The sequence below is a fragment of the Arachis ipaensis genome, chromosome B7, assembly GCF_059453495.1.
Source record: "Arachis ipaensis isolate K30076 ecotype BB chromosome B7, ASM5945349v1, whole genome shotgun sequence".
NCBI classification, from domain to species: Eukaryota; Viridiplantae; Streptophyta; class Magnoliopsida; order Fabales; family Fabaceae; genus Arachis; species Arachis ipaensis.
Genome location: NC_142442.1, coordinates 28,846,310 through 28,862,617, shown reverse-complemented (window position 1 = coordinate 28,862,617; position 16,308 = coordinate 28,846,310). Strand labels below are relative to the sequence as shown.

The 16,308-nt window shown below is 39.0% G+C and overlaps 1 non-coding gene across 1 annotated transcript; it reads left to right on the top strand.

Moving 5' to 3' along the window:
* Positions 1-13,294: 13,294 nt before the first annotated feature.
* On the top strand, positions 13,295-13,402 carry LOC148550684 (small nucleolar RNA R71). The gene has a single exon (XR_015893102.1). It is a non-coding gene; the product is annotated as a small nucleolar RNA R71 (small nucleolar RNA).
* The last annotated feature ends 2,906 nt before the right edge of the window (positions 13,403-16,308 follow it).

The window sequence follows — 16,308 nt, the reverse complement described above, 5'->3', positions numbered from 1 at the left end:
TATATGCAGAATGCGGAATGCAATATGCAGAATGCAGTGCTTGATGTAAATGCTGTGCATGATTCCAGATTCAATAAAATAAAATAAAATAAAATTCAAAAACAAACAAAACTAAATAAAATTAAAATTGCAAAAGGAACGATCATACCACGGTGGGTTGTCTCCCACCTAGCACTTTTAGTTAAAGTCCTTAAGTTGGACATTTGAAGAGCTTCCTGTTATGGTGGCTTGTGTTTAAATTCATTCAGAAATCTCCACCAGTGCTTGGAATGCCAATAGCCTCCGGGGTCCCAAACTAGGCATGTAAAGCTTCTGAGCAGCTTCAAACAGATTTGTAGGCTTCCGGGGTGACGAATGTCAGAAGAGATTCCAGGATCCCAAGCCTTGGATCTAAATTCGCCTCCGTCTTGATCTATATTTTTCCATTCGGGTGATTTAGAAAGTAGATTCTCACCATAGTGACCAAACATTTTCCGAGATCCATTCAATTGAGCTTGATACCAATCCGTGCACTTCAAGTTGAAGCGTGGAACCTTATTGAACCTTGTACACCAGCTCTGAACACGAGCCATTTCCCTCTTACTCTTAAAGCCGCATAGAGCTCTAAGCTGGCCATCTGTTTCAAGTAAACCATATTCAAGTGAATAAGTAAATTTAAAGGTTAAGGATTGTACCCACTTGAAGCTTGTATTAGGCGGTAATGGCCTTGGGATAGGTGATTCCAATGGTTCTGTGAGTTCTACTCCCTTGTGTTCTTCTGTGATTTCCTCCACTTCCTTGTAAGGTTCTTCAAATGCATCTGAGTCCTGGTCAAAGTCTTCTATGTCTTCCTCATCACTTGAGTCATAGATGGGAGGTTGAGAGAAATCTACCTCTGCATCATCTTCGTATTCATTTGGGGAAGATTCTTCGATCTCAGAGAATTCACTTGTGGATGCAAGTTCATTACTAAGAGAGCTTGACTTGCGACTATCATTATCAAGGGAATTTGTGTCCTGGGTTATTCCGTCTAGTTTTTCATAAACGACTTGCCTTGGGGATTGTGCAATATCCTCCTTAGCATTAACTGTAAGGTCCTTGACAAAGTTCTCCTCAGCTCTGGATTCCCATGGAGGTTCAGCGTCTCCTAGATCTTCAACCAACTCTTCTTCTTGTACACTGACAGCGTCTTCTACTTGTTCTAGTACGAATTCATGCTCTGTATTGTCCACTGGAGTTTCTAGTGTTTCCTTCATGCTACGCTCTTCATTAGATTGTCCACATGGAGTTGTGGTTGGTCCTTGAATGTTCGCGCGTCTAGAAACTAATTGAATTACTGCTTGCTCCAGTTGTCGAATAGTTGCTTGAAGTTTATTTACTGTTGCCTTGAGGCGAACCTCTGATTCTCGGGGTGGTGGATTTGGACATGATACATAGGAAAGTGGTGGTGCTTGGGAGTGATTGGATTGGAACTGGGGTAAGGAAGGATTATACGGTGGCGAATGGCGAAAATAAACTTGTGAGTGTGGTGGTTCGAGGTTATGTTGAGAGGATGGTCTATAGGCGCGGGGTGGGGCTTGTTGGTGATTACAAGGTTGTCCACCATATCTATCAGCTGGGTATGCATTGTAGAATGGTCGTTGTCCATGATATCTTGGAGAGTGTTGTTGCCTAAAGGGTTGATTAGATCCTCTTGGCTCCATCCATCCTTGATTGGTCTGACCTTGATGCATATTCCTGCTGTAACTTCTATTTCCTTCAACAAAGTTAGAGCCAAACTCAAAGCGAGAGGGGTGAGAGTTCATAGTGGCAAATAAAATTAAAAAGGAAAAACAGAAATAAATAAACAAGTAAAAGAAAAATATTTACAATAACTAATAATAAGGCACACGTTAGCAGTTCCCCGGCAACGGCGCCATTTTTGACGTTGGGATTTTTGCCAGTAAAAAATGTCATAAAAACATTCGCATTGTAGATATAGTCTCTAAACCGATAGAAATCCCTTCGTACAAACGTTTTGGTTGTCACAAGTAACAAACTCCTTAAAAATTGATAACCGAAGTATTCAAACCTCGGGTCGTCTTCTCAAGGAACTGCAGAGAAGTATGTTCTTATTATTGGTTATGGAGATTGTAGAATTGGGGGTTTTAAGACTGAGGGACAATTATGACAATTGATTTAAATAACAATTAAAATAAATAAACAAATACTGTAAAGCAAACTTTTGACAAGGTATGAGAAATTGGAAGTCCAGGCTTAGTTATTCTTATCAACAACAATGAAAGTCGAATCTTAATTCCTCTTAGTTAATCTTTGCTAAAGCAAAGGAAAGTCAAGGGACAAATTGGTTTGATCTTCGAATCCTATTTATTTCCTAAGAAAAGATTGGGATTATTGAAGTTCAATTCAATTGGCAAAGATAACAGTTATCAATTATGTTGAGATAAGATAACTCCTGAGTTACTGCTTTCTTAACGAAGACCAAAAGAGGAAAAAGTAAATTTGCTGGAATAAAAATGCCTTCAGATGTAAAGCAACAATAACATAAATTAAAGAAAGCAATCATGAATTAAAATACCTCAGATAACATTAATAAGTGAAATTGTAATCTAACATGAAGAGTTCATAAACTAAATTGGAAGAATAAATAAAAATAAAGAACCTGGGATTGAGAGTTACTCCTAAAACTAAGAGCAGTCCTAAATCCTAAGAGAGAGAGAGAGAGAGAGAGGAGAGAACCTCTCTCAAAACTAGATCTAAAACATGAGAAGTGGAAATTGGCGAGCTCTTTCTAAATGGATGCATTCCTTCACTTCATAACCTCTGGTCTATGCCTTCTGGACTTGGATTTGGGCCAAAAAGGGCTTCAGAATTCGCTATGAGCGTTTTCTGCAATTTCTGGTGCATGGCCTCTGTCACGCGTCCGCGTGGGTCACGCAGTCGCGTCGTTCGGAGCTTTTCCTTGCCACGCAGTCGCGTCAGTCATGCGGCCGCATCGCTGCTTCTTCGCGCTTGGCACGCGATCGCGTCCATGCGATCGCGTGGATACCAGTTTCTTCAAGGACTCCATTTTGTGCTTTCCTTCTATTTTTGTATGTTTCCTTTCCATCCTTTGAATCATTCCTGTCTTAGAAGATCTGAAACTACTCAACACACTGATCATGGCATCGAATGGAATTAAAGGTGATTAAAATAATTAATTTAAAAGCATAGGAAACATGTTTTTCACATACATCACATAATAAGGAAGGGAAAGTAAAACCATGCAATTAACATGACTAAGTGGGTGAAGGATTGAATAAATCACTCAAACTAAGCACAAAATACATCATAAAATATGGGTTTATCAGCTGTCTCTGTAGGAAACCCCATTGTCTTCGGGCAATTTGCGGCTCAACAAAGGTAGCAATATTGGGCGGGAGGAGAAGAAGGTATTCGTTGTTGTAACTCCTTTCAGCCAGGGTGGAGAACATCTGCTCACAGTAGCGATTGGGGAATCGTGCAGTGTCCTTTGATGGGAAGGCTTTTTCTTTATCATCAACCTTTATGATCCTCTTAATTTTCTTTGTTGAGGGCTTTACCGCAGTTGAAGAGGGTTCTGCCACTAATGCTCTCTTTGTACCTCTTCTTGCTGGTTGTTTGGGAGTAGCTTTCTCTTTTCCTTTCTTGGTGGCCATCCTGAAAAAGGGAAGAGAAAGTAAATTAAATTTAAAGGGGTAGAGCAAGGAAGAGGGTGATGTAAGTGATAATCAATGCACAATAAAGAAGAATGACGTTACCACATGGTCCGGATTACATGTGAAAAGTTCATCAATGGAAATATAGCAAGTGCATGTAGGACAATGAAATGCAAGAGGTTTATTGGCATGCAGGCAAAGGCATGAGTAGCAAATATCAAGCATTCAATGTCCAATTGAAATATGTTATCACTCGTAACTAACTATCACGTTTGTATTGACAATTAAATTCAATGAATAAAATAGTAAAGGGAATTTGTGAAAAGCAAGCATTGAATATTAGAGTAGAAAAAATGTAGAGAAGTTCATAATGCCATATGGGCTTTTTCACAAACACATAGCATGCATGTAGAAGAAGCTCTTGAAAATAAGAATTTGAACATGCAAGTAATCCCTTAAAAAGTAATATATAATTGTCAAACAAATTTATGACAATCCACAAGCATATAATGAAAAACAATGACTCAAATAAATTTATAACACCAAGTAAAAAGGAAAAAGAAAGAAAAAAAATATGAATAATGAAGGTAAAAAGAAAAGAAAAGAGGATGGCATATAAAAATAAGAGAAATAATAGAAAAGTAAGGAGGGAAGGAGAAAGAAAAAAAAAGAAAAACCTTGTTAATGGGGGTGAGAGAGAGTAAAAAGTGAGAAAGAGGGAAGAAGGGAGGAAGGGAGGGAGAAGAAATAAGGAGGGAAAAGAGAAAATAGGATTTGGGGAGAAAAAGATAAGATAATTTGGCAAATCAGGAAAACTGTGCGGCGCAAGCAACGCGGTCGCACGACTTGCGCTTAAACTGATTGATGCGGTCGCGTCGGTCACATGGTCGCGTGACCCGTTTTAGGCTAATGGCGCGAGGGTAGCCTCGCACTCGCACAACTCTCTGTTCAAAATCATATTAGTGCCAAATTTTGGGTGACGCGATCGCATGGGGCATGCGATCGCGTGAGTGGTCGATTATTGGGATACGACGCGGTCGCATGGGGCACACGATCGTGTGAAAAGGACTGCTCGTCCAGCGCCAGTCCAGCACCACTCTAGCACAACTTTCGGGTGTGCACCACTTTGACGTCGAAATCCTGGTCACGCGGCCGCGTGGGGGACGCGGTCGCGTGGGAGGCCATTATTCCCATATGACGCGGTCGCGTCGGCGACGCGATCGCGTGGGGTGATTTATGCCATTGGCACGCCTCCAGCCCTGCTCCTGCGTAACTCTCTGTTCATATTATTATTGTCTCCCATCTCCTTGCGACGTGGACGCGTCAATGAGGCGGTCGCATTATTTTTTTAAATAAAAGTGTGGAAATGTAGATGCATGAAATGTACTGATGAAGAGAAGAGTTATTGAATAAAAAGACTAAAAATAAAGAAAAGAACGATCATACCATGGTGGGTTGTCTCCCACCTAGAACTTTGCTTTAACGTCCGTAAGTTGGACGCTCCACTAGCTCAGTCTTCGGCTATGTGGGGATCTTCCAAGAGGAAGATCTCAAGCTCCTTGTTTTTCTTCAGGTTCTCGCCATGGTATAGCTTTAAACGATGTCCATTCACTTTGATAAGTTCAGAGTTTGAAGGATGGCTTAGGTGATAAACTCCGTACGGTTCGGCCTTCTCTACTCTGTATGGACCTTCCCATCTTGATCTCAACTTGCCTGGCATGAGCCTTAGTCGAGATTTATAAAGGAGGACTAAGTCCCCAGGTTGGAACTCTTTCCTTTTGATGTGCTGATCATATACAGCCTTCATCTTCTCCTTGTATAGTCTTGAGTTCTCATAAGCTTATAGGTGAAGGCTTTCCAGTTCCTGCAGTTGCAACTTCCTTTCAACTCCGGCTCTCTCAATTCCCATGTTGCATTCCTTTACTGCCCAGAAGGCTTTGTGCTCTACTTCAACAGGGAGATGACAAGCTTTTCCATAAACTAAGCGGAAAGGACTCATCCCAATGGGTGTTTTGTATGCTGTTTTGTATGCCCAGAGTGCATCTTGTAGCCTGGTGCTCCAGTCTCTTCTATGAGGTTTGACTATCTTCTGCAAGATACGCTTTATTTCTCTATTTGACACCTCGACTTGCCCATTAGTCTGAGGATGGTAAGCTGTTGCAACCTTATGAATTATCCCATGTTTCTTCATTAGTCCTGTTAGTCTCCTGTTACAAAAATGGGTGCCTTGATCGCTCACGATTGCTCGTGGTGATCCAAAGCGACAAATAATATGGTTTCTCACAAAGAAAACAACAGTGTTAGCATCATCAGTGCAGGTAGGAATTGCTTCTACCCATTTGGAAACGTAATCCACAGCTAACAATATATAGAAATAACCATTAGAATTTGGAAATGGACCCATGAAGTCAATGCCCCAAACATCAAAAATTTCACAGAAAAGTATAATCTGTTGAGGCATCTCATCCCTCCTGGATATATTACCAAATTTCTGGCATGGAAAACAAGATTTATAAAATTCAGCAGCGTCCCTAAAAAGAGTAGGCCACCAGAATCTACAGTCTAAGATTTTTCTAGCAGTTCTTTGAGGGCCAAAATGTCCTCCACTCTCAGATGAGTGACAGGCCTCTAAGATGGACTGGAATTCTGATTGAGGCACACACCGTCTAATTATCTGGTCAGCGCCACATTTCCATAAATATGGGTCATCCATATATAATATTTAGACTCGCTTTTCAGCTTGTCTCTTTGATGCTTAGAAAAGTTTGGAGGAAAAGTGCGGCTAATTAGATAATTAGCTACAGGTGCATACCAAGGGACTATCTCAGATACTGCTTGCAGGTTATCAAATGAAAAATTATCAGCTATAGGAGTGGGGTCATCTGTAATATGTTCAAGGCGACTCAAGTGGTCTGCCACTAAATTTTGGTTACCACTCTTGTCCTTAATTTCCAAATCAAATTCTTGTAATAGCAGTATCCAACGTATAAGTCTTGGTTTGGACTCCTTTTTAGCTAATAAATACTTTAGAGCTGCGTGGTCTGAATACACTACTACTTTAGTACCAAGTAAATAGGCTCGAAATTTATCCAGAGCAAAAATAATAGCAAGAAGCTCTTTCTCAGTAGTAGTGTAATTCGACTGAGCGGCATCTAAGGTTTTAGACGCGTAAGCAATAACAAAAGGATCCTTACCTTCACGCTGAGCCAGTGCTGCTCCTACGGCATGGTTGGAAGCATCGCACATTATTTCAAATGGTTGGCTCCAGTTTGGTCCTCTTACAATTGGAGCTTGAGTCAGTGCGGTCTTCAGCTTATCAAACGCTTGTTTGCAATTTTCACTGAACTCGAACTCAATATCTTTCTGCAGTAGCCTGGATAAGGGAAGTGCTACCTTACTGAAGTCCTTAATAAACCTCCTGTAAAAACCTGCATGGCCAAGGAAAGAACGGACCTCCCTCACAGAAGAGGGGTAAGGTAAACTAGAAATAACATCCACCTTTGCTGGATCTACAGAAATGCCAGTGTTAGACACAACATGTCCTAGTACAATTCCTTGTTTAACCATAAAGTGACATTTTTCAAAATTTAATACCAGGTTTGTACTGACACATCTATCTAATACTCTAGATAATCCATCTAAGCAAAGGCTAAAGGAATCGCCATAAACACTAAAATCATCCATAAAAACCTTCATATAGTCCTCAATAAGATCAGAGAAAAGACTTATCATGCACCTTTGGAAAGTAGCTGGTGCATTGCACAAGCCAAAGGGCATTCTCTTGTAAGCATAAGTCCCAAAAGGACATGTAAAAGTGGTCTTTTCCTGATCCTCAGGAGCTATATGAATCTGGAAATAACCTGTGTAACCATCTAAAAAACAATAATGTGATTTACCTGACAGGCGATCCAGCATTTGATCAATGAATGGAAGAGGATAGTGATCCTTACGGGTTGCTTGGTTGAGGCGTCTGTAGTCAATGCAGACCCTCCAGGCGTTCTGAACTCTGGTTGTCAGGAGCTCTCCATGCTCATTCTTCACTGCAGTGACTCCAAACTTCTTTGGCACCACTTTGGTGTGCGAAATCGTGATATTTGCTTCCTTTGGTAACGGCGCTAAAAACTCAATACGCACGTTCATGATATTATATCTGTTTTACAACTTCGTACAACTAACCAACAAGTGCACTGGGTCGTCCAAGTAATAAACCTTACGTGAGTAAGGGTCGATCCTACAGAGATTGTCGGCTTGAAGCAAGCTATGGTCACTTTATAAATCTCAGTCAGGCGGATTCAAATGTATAAAGAGATTATAGTGAACGAAAATTAAAATAGGATAGGGATACTTATGTAATTCATTGGTGAGAATTTCAGATAAGCGTATAGAGATGCTTTCGTTCCTCTGATCTCTGATTTCCTGCTGTCTTCATCCAATCAATCCTACTCCTTTCCATGGCAAGCTTTATGTAGGGCATCACCGTTGTCAATGGCTACATACCATCCTCCTGTGAAAATGGTCCAATGCGCTGTCACTGCATGGCTAATCATCTGTCGGTTCTCGATCATACTAGAATAGGATTTACTATCCTTTTGCGTTTGTCACTACGCCCAGCACTCGTGAGTTTGAAGCTCGTCACAGCCATCCCTTCCCAGATCCTACTCGGAATACCACAGACAAGGTTTAGACTTTCCGGATCTCATGAATGGCCATCCATGGGTTCTAACTTATACCACAAAGACACTAATATCTCGGACTCGGTCCCCTGTATTAGATATCCAAGAGATATCCATTCAATCTAAGGTAGAACGGAAGTGGTTGTCAGGCACGCGTTCATAAGTTGAGAATGATGATGACTGTCACGATCATCACATCCATCATATTGAAGTGCGAATGAATATCTTAGAAGCGGAATAAGTTGAATTGAATAGAAAAACAGTAGTACTTTGCATTAATCTTTGAGGAACAGCAGAGCTCCACACCTTAATCTATGGTGTGTAGAAACTCTACCGTTGAAAAATACATAAGTGAAAAGTTTAGGCATGGCCGAATGGCCAGCCCCCATGATCTAAGAACTAAACGTCCCAAGATGATCCGAAGATGTAAATACAATAGTAAAAAGTCCTATTTATACTAAACTAGTTACTAGGGTTTACAGAAATGAGTAAATGATGCAGAAATCTACTTCCGGGACCCACTTGGTGTGTGCTTGGGCTGAGCTTGAAGTTTACACGTGGAGAGGTCATTCTTGGAGTTGAATGCTAGTTTGTAACGTGTTTCTGGCATTGAACTCTACTTTGCAACTTATTTCTGGCGCTGAACGCCAGACTGCAACATGGAACTGGCGTTCAACGCCAGTTTGCGTCATCTAAACTCGGGCAAAGTATGGACTATTATATATTGCTGGATATCCCTGGATGTCTACTTTTCAACGCAATTAGAAGCGCGCCATTTGGAGTTCTGTAGCTCCAGAAAATCCACTTTGAGTGTAGAGCGGTCAGAATCCAACAGCATCTGGAGTCCTTCTTCAACCTCTGAATCTGATTTTTGCTCAGGTCCCTCAATTTCAGCCAGAAAATACCTGAAATCACAGAAAAACACACAAACTCATAGTAAAGTCCAGAAATGTGAATTTTAATTAAAAACTAATAAAAATATACTAAAAACTAACTAAATCATACTGAAAACTATGTAAAAACAATGCCAAAAAGCGTATAAATTATCCACTCATCACAACACCAAACTTAAATTGTTGCTTGTCCCCAAGCAACTGAAAATCAAATAGGATAAAAAGAAGAGAATATACTATAAATTCCAAAATATCAATGAAACTTAGCTCCAATCAGATGAGCGAGACTTGTAGCTTTTTGCCTCTTGAATAGTTTTGGCATCTCACTTTATCCATTGAGGTTCAGAATGATTGGCATCTATAGGAACTTAGAATTCAGATAGTGTTATTGATTCTCCTAGTTCAGTATGTTGATTCTTGAACACAGCTACTTTATGAGTCTTGGCCGTGGCCCTAAGCACTTTGTTTTCCAGTATTACCACCGGATACATAAATGCCACAGACACATAACTGGGTGAACCTTTTCAGATTGTGACTCATCTTTGCTAAAGTCCCCAATTAGAGGTGTCCAGGGTTCTTAAGCACACTCTTTCTTTTGCTTTGGACCTTGACTTTAACCGCTCAGTCTCAAGTTTTCACCTGACACCTTCACGCCACAAGCACATGGTTAGGGACAGCTTGGTTTAGCCGCTTAGGCCAGGATTTTATTCCTTTAGGCCCTCCTATCCACTGATGCTCAAAGCCTTGGATCCTTTTTATTACCCTTGCCTTTTGGTTTTAAGGGCTATTGGCTTTTTGCTCTTGCCTTTTGGTTTTAAGAGCTTTTGGCTTTTTCTGCTTGCTTTTTCTTTTTCTCTCTCTTTTTTTTCGCCATTTTTTTTTCTTTTTTTTTCTGCAAGCTTTTGTATTCACTGCTTTTTCTTGCTTCAAGAATCATTTTTATGATTTTTCAGATTATCAAATAACATGTCTCCTTTTTCCTTATTCTTCAAGGGCCAACATATTTAACATTCATAAACAACAACTTCAGAAGACATATGCACTGTTCAAGCATTCATTCAGAAAACAAAAAGTATTGTCACCACATCAAAATAATTAAACTAGTTTCAAGGATGAATTCGAAACCATGTACTTCTTGTTCTTTTGTTTTTAGAATAGTTTTCATTTAAGAAAGGTGATGGATTCATATTCACTACTTTAAGGCATAGACACTTAAATACTAATGATCATGTAATAAGACACAAACATAAATAAACATAAAGCTCAAAAATCGAAAAACAGTAATTTTAAGAACAAGGAATGAGTCCACCTTAGTGATGGTGCCATTTTCTTCTTGAGGAACCAATGATGTCCTTGAGCTCTTCTATGTCTCTTCCTTGTCTTTATTGCTCCTCCCTCATAGCTCTTTGATCTTCTCTAATTTCATGGAGGATGATGGAATGCTCTTGGTGCTCCTATCTTTAGTTGCTCCCAATAATTGTGTGGAGGAAAATGTATCCCCTGAGGTATCTCAGGGATCTCTTGATTTGCAGTCAAATGTTCTACCACTGAGCTATAAACCCTTGAGATGAATCTTTCCATCTCCTATGATTCGGAGGTGGAAGCTTTTGTCTTTCCTTTCCTCTTTCTAGAGGTTTCTCTGGCCTTAGGTGCCATCAATGGTTATGGAAAAACAAAAAAAAGCTATGCTTTTACCACACCAAACTTAGAATGTTGCTCGCCCTCGAGCAAAAGAAGAAAGAATTGTAGAAGAAGAAGAAGATATGGAGGAGATGGAGGGATGTGTGTAGTGAATGGAAAACAGAAGGGATGACTGTGAATGGAGAGAGAGAGGGTGATATAGGATTATGAGGAGGGAAGGTGAGTGGAGGTATGTGGGGATCCTGTGGGGTCCACAGATCCTGAGGTGATCCTGTGGGGTCCACAGATCCTGAGGTGTCAAGAATTTATATCCCTGCACCAATTAGGTATGTAAAATGCCTTTGCATGCATTTCTGGCGTTTAGACGCCGAAGTGATGCTTGTTCTGGGCGTCCAACGCCCATATGCAGCATATTTCTAGCGTTGAACGCCAGCTTCATGCTTGTTTCTGGCGTTCAGTGCCAGCTCCATGCTCTGTTCTGGCGTTAAACGCCAGCCAGATGCTCCTTACTGGCGTTTAAACGCCAGTAAGTCCTTCCTCCAGGGTGTGATTTTTCTTCTGCTATTTTTTATTCTGTTTTTAATTTTTGGATTTATTTTGTGACTCCACATGATCATGAACCTAATAAAACATGAAAGAACAATAAAAATAAAAATAAAATTAGATAAATAAAAATTGGGTTGCCTCCCAACAAGCGCTTCTTTAATGTCAATAGCTTGATAGTGGGCTCTCATGGAGCCACACAGGTGATTAGGTCAATTTTATAGACTCCCAACACCAAACTTAGAGTTTGGATATGGGAGTTCAACACCAAACTTAGAGTTTGGTTGTGGCCTCCCAACACCAAACTTAGAGTTTGACTGTGGGGGCTTTAGTTGACTCTGTAGTGAGAGAAACTTTTCATGCTTCCTCTCCATAGTTACAGAAGGAGATACTTGAGTTTCAAACACAAGATTGTCCTCATTAAGCTGAAGGATCAATTCTCCTCTGTCCACATCAATCACAGCTTTTGCTATGGCTAGGAAGGGTCTTCCAAGGATGATGGATTCATCCTCATCCTTCCCAGTGTCTAGGATTATGAAATCAGCAGGGATGTAAAGGCCTTCAACCTTTACTATCATGTCCTCTACTAGTCCATAAGCCTATTTTCTTGAGTTGTCTGCCATCTCTAGTGAGATTCTGGCAGCTTGCACCTCAAAAATTCTCAATTTCTCCATTACAGAGAGGGGCATGAGGTTTATCCCCGACCCAAGGTCACATAGAGCCTTCTCAAAGGTCATGGTACCTATGGTACAAGGTATTAAGAACTTTCCAGGATCCTGTTTCTTCTGAGGCAATCTCAGTTGATCCAGATCACTCAGTTTATTGGTGAGCAAGGGAGGTTCATCTTCCCAAGTCTCATTACCAAATAATTTGGCATTCAGCTTCATGATAGCACCAAGGTACTTGGCAACTTGCTCTTCAGTAAAATCTTCATTCTCTTCAGAAGAAGAATACTCATCAGAGCTCATGAATGGCATAAGTAGGTTCAATGGAATCTCTATGGTCTCTAGATGAGCCTCAGATTCCTTTGGTTCCTCAGAGGAAAACTCCTTATTGATCTCTGGACGTCCCAGGAGGTCTTCCTCACTGGGATTCACGTTCTCCTCCTCTTTTGTGGTTTCGGCCATGATGGTCATTTCAATGGCCTTGCACTCTCCTTTTGGATTTTCTTTTGTATTGCTTGGGAGAGTACTAGGAGGGATTTCAGTGATCCTTTTACTCAGCTGGCCCACTTGTGCTTCCAAATTTCTAATGGAGGACCTTGTTTCATTCATGAAACTTAGAGTGGCCTTAGATAGATTAGAGACTATATTTGCCAAGCTAGATGGATTCTGCTCAGAACTCTCTGTCTTTTGCTGAGTGGATGATGGAAAAGGCTTGCTATTGCTAAACCTGTTTCTTCCACCATTATTAAAGCCTTCTTGAGGCTTTTGTTGATCCTTCCATGAGAAATTTGGGTGATTTCTCCATGAGAGATTATAGGTGTTTCCATAGGGTTCACCCATGTAATTCACCTCTGCTATTGCAGGGTTCTCAGGATCATAAGCTTCTTCCTCAAAAGATGCCTTTTGAGTACTGTTGGATGCAGCTTGCATTCCATTCAGACTCTGAGAAATTATATTGACTTGCTGAGTCAATATTTTGTTTTGAGCCAATATGGCATTCAGAGTATCAATTTCAAGAACTCCCTTCTTCTGAGGCATCCCATTATTCACAGGATTCCTCTCAGAAGTGTACATGAACTGGTTATTAGCAACCATATCAATGAGTTCTTGAGCTTCTGCAGGCGTTTTCTTTAGGTGAATGGATCCACCTCAGAAGTATCCAATGACATCTTAGCTAATTCAGACAGACCATCATAGAATATATCCAGGATGGTCCATTCTGAAAGCATGTCAGAAGGACACTTTTTGGTCAGTTGCTTATATCTCTCCCAAGCTTCATAGAGGGATTCACCTTCTTTCTGTTTGAAGGTTTGAACATCCACTCTAAGCTTACTCAGCTTTTGAGGAGGAAAGAACTTGGCTAAGAAAGCCGTGACCAGCTTATCCCAAGAGTTCAGGCTATCTTTGGGTTGAGAGTCTAACCACACTCTAGCTCTGTCTCTTACAGCAAATGGGAAAAGCATAAGCTTGTAGACCTCAAGGTCAACCCCATTGGTTTTAACAGTATCACAGATCTGCAAGAATTCAGTTAAGAACTGAAAAGGATCTTCAGATGGAAGTCCATGAAACTTGCAGTTCTGCTGCATCAGAGAAACTAATTGAGGTTTCAGCTCAAAATTGTTTGCTCCAATGGCAGGAATGGAGATGCTTCTTCCATGTAAATTGGAATTAGGTGCAGTAAAGTCACCAAGCATCCTCCTTGCATTATTATTATTTTCAGCTGCCATCTCCTCTTCTTGTTTGAAAATTCCTGTAAGGTTGTCTCTGGATTGTTGTATTTTAACTTCTCTTAGTTTTCTTTTCAGAGTCCTTTCAGGTTCAGGATCTGCTTCAACAAGAATATTCTTGTCCTTGCTCCTGCTCATATGACAAAGAAGGGAATAACAAAGAAAATATGGAATCCTCTATGTCACAGTATAAAGATTCCTTTGTGTGAGTAGAAGAAAAGAATGTAATGTAAAGAAGAAAAGAGGGAAAACTCGAACACAGAGAGGGAGGTGGTGTTCGAATTTTTTTGGATGGAAGAGAAGTGTTAGTAGATGAATAAATAGAAAGAGATGAGAGGTGAGAGAATTCGAAAAATAAAAATTAAAATTTAAAGTTAAATTTCGAAAATAGAAATAAAAAATTTTTTAAAATTAAACCTAGAATTCGAAAATTAAAAATTAAAATTAAATTAAATTTAAAATAATTAGTTAATTAAAAAGAAATTTTGAAAAAGGAGAGAGGGAATTTTCGAAAATAAGAGAGAGAGGATTAGTTAGGTAGTTTTGAAAAAGATATGATTAAAACAAAAAGATAAGATTGATTGAAAAAGTTTTAAAATTTATTTTTGAAAAAGATATGATTGAAATTTAAAAAGAGATATGATTGAAACAAAAAGATAAGATTTGAAAATCAATTTTAAAAAGATAAGAAGTTAGAAAAGATTTTTGAAATTGAATTTGAAAAAGATATGATTGAAATTTTAATTTGAAAAAGATTTGAAAAGAAAATTAAAAAGATTTGATTTTGAAAACTAAAGTTGATTACTTGACTAACAAGAAACTAAAAAGATACGATTCTTGAGTTTAAAGATTGAACCTTTCTTACTAGGCAAGTAACAACTTAATATTTTTGAATCAATCACATTAAATGTTAGTAACTAATTCGAAAATCATGAACTAAAATTAAGAAAAAGATTTTTGAAAATTAATTTGAAAAATTTTCGAAAATATTAGAAAGAAATTTTGAAAAAGATTTGATTTTTGAAAAAGATTTGCAAAAGATAGAATTTTTAAATTAAAAATTTGATTTGACTCATAAGAAACAACTTGATTTTAAAAATTTTTGAAAAAGTCAATCCAAATTTTCGAAATTTTAAGAGAGAAACAGGAAAAGATATTTTTTTTATTTTTGAATTTTTTTAATGAAGAAAAAGAAAAACATGAAAAAGACTCGTAACATAAAAATTATGAATCAAAACACACAATGCATGCAAGAACACTATGAATGTCAAGATGAACACCAAGAACACTTTGAAGATCAAGATGAACATCAAGACTTATTTTTGAAAATTTTTAAGAAAAGAAAAACATGCAAGACACCAAATTTAGAAATTTTCAATAATTAGACACTAACAAATTAAAAATGCATATAAAAAACAAGAAAAGACACAAAACAAGAAAATATGAAGATCAAACAAGAAGACTGGCCAGGAACAACTTGAAGATCATGAAGAATGCAATGCATGAGATTTTCGAAAATAATTTTTGGAAAATTAAAAAGATGCATTTGACACCAAACTTAAAACTGACTCTAGACTCAAACAAGAAACACAAAAATTATTTTTTGATTTTATGATTTTTAAAATTTTTTTGTGATTTTCGAAAATTAATTGAGAAAAATGAAAACAAAAGGAATTTTTTTTAAAAAATAAAACGAAAAAGAAAATTACCTAATCTGAGCAACAAGATGAACCGTCAGTTGTCCAAACTCGAACAATCCCCGGCAACGGCGCCAAAAACTTGGTGTGCGAAATCGTGATCTTTGCTTCCTTTGGTAACGGCGCTAAAAACTCAATATGCACGTTCATGATCTTATATCTGTTTCACAACTTTGTACAACTAACCAGCAAGTGCACTGGGTCGTCCAAGTAATAAACCTTACGTGAGTAAGGGTCGATCCCACGGAGATTGTCGGCTTGAAGCAAGCTATGGTCACTTTGTAAATCTCAGTTAGGCGGATTCAAATGTATAAAGAGATTATAGTGAACGAAAATTAAAATAGGATAGGGATACTTATGTAATTCATTGGTGAGAATTTCAGATAAGCGTATAGAGATGCTTTCGTTCCTCTGATCTCTGCTTTCCTGCTGTCTTCATCCAATCAATCCTACTCCTTTCCATGGCAAGCTTTATGTAGGGCATCACCGTTGTCAATGGCTACATCCCATCCTCCTGTGAAAATGGTCCAATGCGCTGTCACTGCATGGCTAATCATCTGTCGGTTCTCGATCATACTGGAATAGGATTTACTATCCTTTTGCATTTGTCACTATGCCCAGCACTCGCGAGTTTGAAGCTCGTCACAGCCATCCCTTCCCAGATCCTACTCGAAATACCATAGACAAGGTTTAGACTTTCCGGATCTCAGGAATGGCCATCCATGGGTTCTAACTTATACCACGAAGACACTAATATCTCGGACTCGGTCCCCTGTATTAGATATCCAAGAGATATCCATTCAATCTAAGGTA